The sequence below is a fragment of the Gossypium hirsutum genome, chromosome A07 (genome assembly GCF_007990345.1).
Source record: "Gossypium hirsutum isolate 1008001.06 chromosome A07, Gossypium_hirsutum_v2.1, whole genome shotgun sequence".
Taxonomy (NCBI): domain Eukaryota; kingdom Viridiplantae; phylum Streptophyta; class Magnoliopsida; order Malvales; family Malvaceae; genus Gossypium; species Gossypium hirsutum.
In genome coordinates, this window is record NC_053430.1 from 51,112,737 (window position 1) to 51,123,363 (window position 10,627).

A 10,627-nucleotide genomic window follows, 5' to 3' on the forward strand; every position below is an offset into this window, starting at 1 on the left:
GCTTCTAACAAAGCTAAGTATTCATCCTCCTCTTCATTATTTGGAGGATCTGATGTAAAAATTCGTTCCAATGGGTCTTCAACATAGTTGAGTTCCTTCTCCACGATTAAATCCTCTAAATCAGACACTGCAGAACAATAATCAATTGTATCAGGAAATCACATAGACTTAAAAACGTTAAATGTTACCTGATCATCCTGAACCTGCATAATAAGCTCGCCCTTCTGCACATCAATAAGGGTCCTTTCGGTTGCTAAGAACGGTCTTTCTAGGATGATTGGCACCTCTTTCTCTGCTTCAAAGTCTAGAATCACAAAGTCAACAGAAAGGATAAATTTGTCTACATGTACCAATACGTCCTTGATTTTTCCTTATGGATGTGCTAAGGATCGATCTGCTAATTGAAGTGTAACCGTAATAGGTCTAACTTCACCTATCCCCAACTTACTCAATATTGACATGGGCATCAAGTAGATACTCGCACCTAATCACATAGTGCCTTACAACAATAAGTTGCTCCAATGTTGCAAGGTATGGTAAAACATCCAGGATCCTTCAATTTCGGGGGTAGTTTGTCTTGAAGATATGCACTGTATTCTTTCGTTAGGACTATCATCTCAAATTCTCCAAGCTTTCATTTTTTAGATAGGATTTCCTTCATGAATTTGACGTAGTTCGGCATTTGTTCAAGTACTTCAACCAACGGGATGTTGATATGAAGTTGCTTGAGTATGTCTAGGAACTTCTTGAATTGAATTTCCTACTTCTACTTCTGAAGTCTTTGAGGGTAGGGTGGTGGAGGTTTCTTTACTGGAATTGGTTGATTCGTCTTTTGTGGTGATTTTGTATCTAGCGGAGTTGTTAGTTTATCAGAATTAGCTAGTTCTGAAGTTACCTTGTCAGATTTTGCAGGTTCTGGTTCTTGTGAAATTGGAATTTCAACACTCGGTTGAATGTCCTCTGAGTCTTGAGCATCAGCTAGCTCTTTTTGGACTTCGACAGTGTTGGGCTCTAATGTCTTTCCGCACCTCAATGTCAATACTTTACAATGCTCCTTCTCTGGATTCCTCGTATTCTCCGTATCACTAGGTAAAACACCTTGTGGTTGGTTTTTGAGTTCAGTTGCAAGCTGGCCCATTTGGTTTTCTAGGTTTTTCAATATAGCTACTTGGCTTTGAATTAAGGCATCATTATTCACCATGTATGCCTTCAATAAATTTTCTAAGCCATTGGATGGTTCAGCTTGGGTTGGTTTCTGAACTTTTGGGGAATACTAGGTGGCTGGGTCGATATAGGTTGGGCATATGTGTTACTGGGTCCAGCCCCTTGGTTACTATAGGAGAAATTCGAGTGGTTTTGCCACGATGGGTTGTAGGTATTGGATTGCAGTCCTTGCCTTCCTCGATTTTGGTTCTGGTTACCCATGTAATATACGGATTCTGGGTTCGATGGACATTCTTCAAACAAATGTCCTTCCCTATAATAGACACATGCTATATTTTCAAATTGATTTGGTGGCTGTGCTGCAAAACTATTAGACCCATTAGTAGTAAGATTTTTTAACATTGAGGATATTGATGATATCTGAGATGCGAGTGAAGTAAGAGTGTCTACTTCATGTATTCCTACAACTTGTCCTCCTGACGCTGCTCGATTGGTTGGCCATTGATAATTGTTGTTGGCAATCCTCTCAATGGTTTCATAAGCCTCCTTATAAGACTTAGGCAAGAGAGCACCATTAGCAGAAATGTCTACTACATCCTCGTGTGGGCATTAAGACCATTATAAAATGTCTCAAGTTGGATGCAATATGGGATTCCGTGATGAGGGTACTTCTGAAATAATTCTTTGTACCTTTCCTGTGCCTCATACATGGACTCATCATCCATTTGTTGGAAGGCAGTGATCTCATTTCTCTACTTAGCATTCTTACTAGGCGGGCAATACTTCAGAAGGAATCTTTCTGCTAACTCTTACCATGTGGAAATTGAATCTGGTGGCAATGAGTTCAACAAGGCTCAAGCTTTGTCCCTTAGTGAATATGGTAACAACTTCAATCATAATGCATCTTCGGGAACACCGGCTAATGTGAAAGAATCGCTCACCTCCATAAACAATCTTAAGTGTAGGTGAGGATCTTCGATCGGCATTCCACTGAATTGGCCCACTGTTTGAAGCATCTGGAACATGACTAGCGTCAGCTTGAACTATTGTGCCTCAATTTCAGGTCTCCTAATACCCAAATTAAGATCATTAAACACTGGCACTGCATACTGTCTTAAAGCTCTATCCCTATCATCATCAATAAGGATAGGATTTTGAGTAGGGTTTGCTCCGTTTCCTTGATTCGAATTTTCAAAGTTTATCTATTCGGTCCTTCTCTCACTTGCTTGTCTTGTTCACTATCGAAAAGTTCGTTCAATCTCAGGGTCTACAGGGAGTAAATCAATAATTCAGTAAATACTCATAAACACTTGAAATAATCATAGAAAAATTAATTAAGTTAAAATTTGAACAGAAAAATAAACCAAAATGAAAAACTAACAAATTCACAAATAATGACTTTTTAAAATAGTCCCAACAACGGTGCCAAAAACTTGGAACGACGGAAATGTGCAAGTGTACACAATCGCAACAAGTAATAAAGTGACAAGTAAATGTCGAGTTATCATACCCACTGGGACTGTGAAAAGAATTATTTATGAATGCTATTTAAAACTCTTTGGAGAAGAAAAATAATTTGTTTGAAGAGGGTGATTAAAAACTAAGATATTAAACTAAGTAAACTAAATAAATAAATCTCAAATGCATGATTTCAAAATACGATTTTAATCAAGATGACATAATTGTATTAGATCAATTACATTTCTTAACTTAGAATTATTAAACTCATGTTTATATTGTTAAGAATAAATTCACGGCAACTCGGTAATTTGCTAACTTTTGAACATACTCACTTACAAAAATCCATTCATCTCTTGACTATATCCCTATGTCAATTCAACCGATTGAACAATTCTTTAATAGGCAAATATGTTATTCCACATACATACATACTAAATAGAAATAATCTCTTGTACATATCCCTATGTCAATTTAAACGATTAACTAAATCTAATAAGCACATAAAAGACTACGTGAGGTAACAAAGTATCCCTACCTTGAAACAATTTAATCACAATAATCTTGCAAGTTATGCAAGGTAAATGTATCGTCAGATACCGTTGCTAATTTAACCCTTAGTTACCTTAGATGATTAAACATGCACTGATTAAGTACTGTGTCCATTAATTACAATTTCAATTTGTTTGAAATTAATTTATTAGCTACCTCACAATTGTAATGCAAGAGTAACTTATTCATGATTTTACTTAACCAAGCACCTTACCCAGGCCTATAACAACATAAACACAATTTTAAAAATTTTAGCAAACAAAATGCAATCAACCTAACACAAATTAAATTCAAGCTAAGTTGATTAAATTAACCATTCCAACAGCATAAATATTCATATAAATGTTCATCATAACAACAACAAAATTTAAAGAGATAGGAACAAGAATCAAATCTGGTGTTTTTTCGTAGCTTGACTCGTTTGCTCCGTTTTTCCTTATCCATTGTCCTCATCAACCAAGGCTGCTATGAACAATTAATTGCTACTCCAAATGACTAATGAATGCCCCTTTTCCAAGAGGAGAAATTGGCTAGAGAGCAAGAGAATTTGGAATGGAAAAGAGAGAAAGAGGAGAGAAGAGAGAAAAGATGTGAATGCTTGAGTTGTGTTTCAAATGATCAGCTTAAGGGGGTTTTTATAGCTAAAGAGGGCTGCTAAAAATAGCTAAAATTAGCAGCCAAAGAGCCCTCCCTTGGCCGACCACACATGTGGCAAGTTTGATGATTTCAAACTTACTAAATTAAGCTTGGGGCAAATCTAGAAAGCCACCATTTGTGGAGGGGTTTGAATGCTATTTGAACAAGTCTTCAAGTGCCTTTTTGGAAGCTAAATAATCAGCCAATAAGCTGATTTGGGTCAGCACATGGGGCGGTTTTGGGCTGTCCACTAGTGGTCGGTTTGGTTCACTCGGTTCGGCTCAACTGAACCACTTTTCATAATTTATTAATAATAATTTATTAACCCAAATTAAATTGGATATAAATTAAAATTAATTATATTATGAATTAATACACATAATTTTGGACTATCTTAGGCTGAAAATTAATTTGCCTTGATACTTCAAATTGCTTCTTGGTTTTGAGCTTCTAGCAGTATCTGCTGAGTCATTTTTCGCCCTTTGTGCAAATCTGTCGAAAATAACCAAAATTCATCAAAATTAATTATAAAATTAATTTAAATTCAATATTTTCATATTTTAAATACACTTTAATTATTTTATAAAAAATAATTATTTTCTGACAGGAATTTTATCGAAACTGCATGAATTTAAGTTTAAAAGGGCATGAAAAAGTGTGTAAGTTTTTTTGTTTCCATAGGCCACCCAAGTGTTTAACTTCTACTAATTATTTTAATTTTATTGCATGCTAATTTAAAATTAAATTAATGAAAAAAAATTTGACCCACGCTGCTTGGACACACAGGCATGTCCTAGGTCGAGTGCAAAAGAGGGTATTCGACAGTGAGTCATACGGCCTGGACACACCGGCATGTTCCAGGCCATGTGCACAAGGGAGGGTTCTATAGTGAGTTACACTGTGTAAAGACGTGGCCGAGTAGGTCACATGACCTGGACATAAGGGTGTGTCCTTGGCCGTGTGAGTCTTGAGACTTAATTTTTCCAAATTTTGAAGGTTACAAGGCCTAAGATGGTCTACGCGGCTTGGAGACACGGCCGTGTCCTAGGCCGTGTGAGTACTGGAGCTAATTTTTCAATTTCAATTTCAAGTCAGTGAGTTACATGAGCAAGAGACACGGCCATAAGTTAAACAATTAAGATTTGCAATTTTTTGTTGGTTATTTTAATGAGAAAAATACAAAAGTACCATCATAATAATATAACTTATTTAAAATGTGTAAAGTTATTTTAGTAGTTTTCTTATTTAAGTTAGTGTCTAGTTAACTCATAGCACCGACATAGTCACACACTTAAATATTAATATATATACGAACAATGTGGGTGAAACAAAGGGTGTAATAACATTGAATTGTATACAAATATCAAAATAAAGCTAAAGTCGTAAAGAAGAGATCTATAAATGCTGGTGGAATGAGTTCAAATCTTAACATTTTCAAATTCTTTAAAAGTTTTTTTCTTGAATAATTAAAAGAAAAACGTATTCAAGTAATAATATAATTTACTTAAAATCTGTAAGATTATTTTAGTATTTCTTTTGACTTAGTTAATGTCCGCACTTAAATAATAGTATAAATAAATTACAAATTTAACAATTTGAAAATGCATATATCTATAATTTATATAAAAACACAAATCCAAAGAAAAATTAAAATGACTCTATAACCTTTGTTGTTCATTACATTGTTGGATTTATAATTTTAAATATTTTTTATTTATAAAATTTATTACATTTATCAATATAAATTTCAATTTTACTAAAATAATTAATTTAAAACTTGATAATAAAAGTTATCATATTTATACAAGAATACTAATTTTAATAATAAAAAAATTTAAATGAATTTATATAATAGTAAATGAAAAGTTCAAATTTCATATTGAGTTATTCTCTATTTAAATTATTGTGTTTGAGTTAGTTAAAAGAGTAAAAGAAAAAATTATACTACTTTTTTAAATACTAAATTTTAATTATTTTTTTAATAAGTAACATTATATTTCATATACAAAAATTTATGAAAAATTAATATACTTTGTAATATGAAATAATGTAACATAATTAAATTTATATTAATTATATATTGTTTACAAATTATCATGGTCAATTTATTTACGGTTAAGAAAAAAATAAAAATTGAATAATGTAAGGTTGAATTTATAATATATCATTTTTATATTTTTTATAAATACTTCAATAAATATTATAAATATTTTACTAAGACTATATTTGAATTATTAAAATAATTTATTTATTTTAATTAAGTTAATTACTTATTATTTTGAACAATGCTACTTTGTATTAATTAGATGAAGTAAAACTATATTCTACAATGAATATGTTAAAAATGCGTTAATATGCTATTACTTGTAGTAATATTCAACAATTCGAATATGAAGTATTATTTTACATTTACTATAGTAATTAAGAATACAATATTTACAAAAGACTAATTAAAAATTAACCGCATAAAATCACTTGCTTAACAACTAGCACTAAAACTAATTATATATATGAAAGAAGAGGTAATAATAAAAATATATAAATATGTTTTTATATATAAATAAAAAAAATACTAAACTATTTATTTCAACATACACTATAACATATATGTATATTATATATGGAACAATGAGACTCTACTTGCATTCTGAACCATATGATATATCTTGTTTCTTATTGAATGATATGCTAGGTATAACATAGGAAAGATATAGTGTAATTGAGATTGTATCATATTGAGATTAGAGCTCAACTCTCTTTCTTTTTTGCCAAAACACACACACATGCACACACAAACACATTCCATAATATTCAACTAATTGAGAAAAAACCTTAGATTATAGGGTCCAATTTCTAAAATATATTATTTAAAAAAATCAACACATTTTGCAATTTAAACAACAACAAATTAAAAAAGAAAAAGAAAAAATCAAAACATCACCTAATTTGACGTAATTTCTAAAATAGGATCTCATTCCAAAACCCTATAAAGAGGTGATATCAAAATTATTCCAATCAAACCAAAGACCAATAATGGGAGTCTCAAATATGAAAATATGGTTAATTTGTTTGGCTTTAATCGACATAGTGGTGATGGAAGAGGTGATCCAAATTGATGCTGCTATGACAACTCACCACCCAGAGGTCCCTGGTCTTGTTTCTTACCGTCGCCTTCTCCAAGAAGATGTTAATCCCTGGCAACGTGGTTGCTTAAAACTCACTAGGTGTCGAAGTTAAAGAATATTTTGATAATATGTGACGGTATATTTCTTATATAAATATAAAAACCTCTTCATATTAATGCAACATGATTAATACTATTTATCTCTTTCTTTTACCATATTGGTTCAAGTTAATCATGATTTATGATTTGGCTTTACATTGTTGTGATGCCAAAAGTTTTGTGTCTCTGCTCGATCCTAGATCTATTAACTTTGATGCAATTATGATGCCTAAATATAATATAATAAATATAATTAATATCTAATATAATAAGATATATGCAAATAATTATATGAAATACACTGGAAATTAATATAATATAATTATTTTTTTTTGAAAGAAATAGAGTATAAATTATGAACTTACAAAATTATGAATTATTATATTTTACAGTAAACATGATATTATATGTTTAAGATTTATAAAAAAAATTACAAATACACAAATTATCAAATTTCACCAATGCTATCAATAAACAATATAGTATTCAGTGAATATTGGTAGCGCTAATTCAGTATGTATTAATTTTTTTTAATCAACATAAAAAATCTATATAAAATGAAGTACCATAAATATTGATCTTTAAAATATGATAACTATTTTTCCTTTTTGTGGGGGACGTGGGAGAAAGGAAGGAAATAGAGAAAAAGGAAGAGAAAGGCTCAAAAAAAATATTTTTGTTTGTGTTAATTTTTTATGCTTAAATTGCTATTACAGTATTATGTATATATATATGATTATTTGTTGGTTAAATATAAATATATATATATTGACATTTCATTTAATGGCATTTTAAGCATTTTATTTTTATGTATTATTTTTATAAGATGTTTTTACAATGTATCAGTTCATCTAATGTTTCACATAAATTGTTTTTTAATGTTACAAAATATTTATGTTCATCTTTATCATTCATAATGATCTTTTAAAATTATCTAAATAAGTTTCACAGTAAATAAGTTTGTAAAAAATATTTATTATATTTATTATTCTTAACTTAATATATAATTATATTTTGTGTTTCAAAAGGGTATATCCACTACCCGATTTAGAATTCAGGCTCATTTGGCCAAAAGAATAAAATAAAATAAAATAAAATAAAATAAAATAGTTTAATATTTTTTAAAAAAACTACTCTATTTTATTTTTTATTTTTTTTAAATAAAAGGCTGATATTTATTCATCACACAACTCAAGGTCGCAAAAAGATTACAGCTAAAAAACAACGAAAAGACCATTCAACTGTAGACCAAACGGCCAAAACAATAAAACCCGCCCATAGAAAAGTAAAACCATAAATGAAAAGAAAACAAAACCCCCTAAGCTAAGAAAACGAATTAGATAGCTAGCAAAATATCAGCCAAACAACTTCTTTAACCACAGAAAAGATGATAAAAACAAAACAAAAGGAAACCCAAAAGCTTTGAGTCCAACCATGGAGATTCAAAGAACCTTCTCCATTTTCAAAGCGATCTACAACAAACTTTGATGTCTCTGTGCCCAAACTCTCTGATCTTTCTCCACCAACATTTTAACAGAATTCGAGACTTCATCAACCCAAAACCCAGAGTGTTGTCTTCTCCTTTCTTCCATCGCCAGGGTATGGGCCACCCTATTAACCAACGGGGAACAAAGAGGTAAGCTATTTCTTCAAAACATTTTTCCAGATGATGAATGTGATGAATAATAGGTCTGATAATCGATCTGTCTTCTTTTTTTGCCTTGAGCTTGTTAATAACCGTCAAGGAATCTCCTTCCACTAGAAAATGACGGAAACCCATGTTAATCGCAAAAAGCAATGCTCTTTCACAAGCTCTCGCTTCAGCCATGAACGCATCAACCACACCATTAAATAGATAAGTTTCTACTCCTACATATTCCCCTTTATAATATCTGGCTATTACTGCTGATGTAGAAGTTCTTGAGTCACTTTGAAATGTTGCATCGAAATTTATTTTGATGACACCCAAATCTGGTGGACTCCAAAGTGGTTCTGATAACTATCTGTAAAAAACTCCCATCTTTTCTTGACACTGGCTTTACTCTTGACTATATCCACGAATGAAGCCTAAAAGATCGTGTAGAGAAAATTTAATACCTTCATTGATTAGCTTATTTCTTCTGTACCACAAAGCCTATATAGAGATAGCAATAAGATGTTTGCTTTGTTCATCTGCTATACAAAAAGTATTAACAAAAATATTTTTGCAGCTCGAACTACTATTAGTAGGAGCAGTTTGGATTTGAAGGGACGCCCATCCTTTCTTAAGGGCTTCGCAGGACCATAGAAGATGATCCATGTCTTCTGGTGCCTTCTTCCAAAGAGGACAAGAAACATCAACCCTCAGAGTTCTATGTGACAAATTACTGTAGTGGGGTAGAAAATTGTTAAGTAATCTCTGTAAGTGTATTTTAATTTTTTCAGGAATGCGCATAGGCCAAAAAGACTTGTAAAAGTCCTTGTAAATCTCAAAATTAGGCGTAATGTAACTATTACTCTGTAAATAATCTGTAACTAGGATCCGATACCCACTTCTTACAGAGTATTAGATAATCTGTAACTAGGACCCGATACCCACTTCTTACAGAGTATTCCCCAGAACCCTCATATTTCCAAACCAGCATATCCTTCGACCTAGAATCAGTAAGCGGGATGGAAAGAATACGATTTTCCTGCTCAGCATCAACAATATTAAGAATCAGCTCCCTATTCCAGGTATTAGATCTTCCGCAATCAGTTGGTTAACAGTCGTCCAATTCGAAGATATGTGTCGAACTGAAACAAGATTTTTCTCAATTCGAGGTAGCCAAGGGTTGTTCCATATATTAACGCAATAAACATTACCAATTCGCCACAGAATTTTGTTAGGCAATTAGATCCCGAGCACTACAAATGCTCCTCCAGGTAAACGAAGGGTAAGAGGCTATCTTAGCTAATAAAATATATGATTTAGGAAAGTAACGGGCTTTCAGAACTTCGGCTAAAAGACAACTGGGCTGGGTTAAAAGACACCATACCTATTTCGCTAATAATGCTTTATTAAACAAAAACAATTTTTTGAAACCTAGACCACCAACACTTTTTGGTTTACATAATGCGTCCCAGTTGCTCCAATGGATGCCCTTATTCGACCTATTACTAGACCACCAGAACTTGTTCATTATGCCTTCAAGTTTACGACATAAAATTTTCGGTAAAGTGAAGCATTGCATAACATAAACCGGAGTTGACTGTAAAACTGATTTAACAAAAACTTCCTTTCCCCCCATAGATAAGTAGCGTAAACTCCACCCTACGATACGTCTCCTAAACCAATCTAGAAAGTTTGCAAAAGCCCAATTCTTCCTTCGACCATCATAGGTAACCCCAAATACTTCTCAGGGTTCGAAGTTAACCTTACGCCTAAAATATTAGTTATGGTATCCTTAACATTTGCAACAACATTAGCCCGAAAATAGATCAAAGACTTTTCAAAATTCACTCTCTGACCCGATATCTCCTTATACTCCTTGATAATCTCTCGAACCACATTTTCTCCCTCTATAGAAGCATCACCGAACAAGATACAATCGTCCGCGAAGAATAAGTGATTGA

At 32.1% G+C, this 10,627-nt stretch overlaps 1 long non-coding RNA gene and 1 other non-coding gene across 2 annotated transcripts; both read left to right on the top strand.

Moving 5' to 3' along the window:
* Positions 1-1,815: 1,815 nt before the first annotated feature.
* On the top strand, positions 1,816-1,921 carry LOC121204286 (small nucleolar RNA R71). The gene has a single exon (XR_005899214.1). It is a non-coding gene; the product is annotated as a small nucleolar RNA R71 (small nucleolar RNA).
* Positions 1,922-8,169: 6,248 nt separating this feature from the next.
* Positions 8,170-9,908, top strand: LOC107952763 (uncharacterized). The gene is made up of 2 exons (XR_001698917.2): positions 8,170-8,669; positions 8,760-9,908. It is a non-coding gene; the product is annotated as an uncharacterized lncRNA (long non-coding RNA).
* The last annotated feature ends 719 nt before the right edge of the window (positions 9,909-10,627 follow it).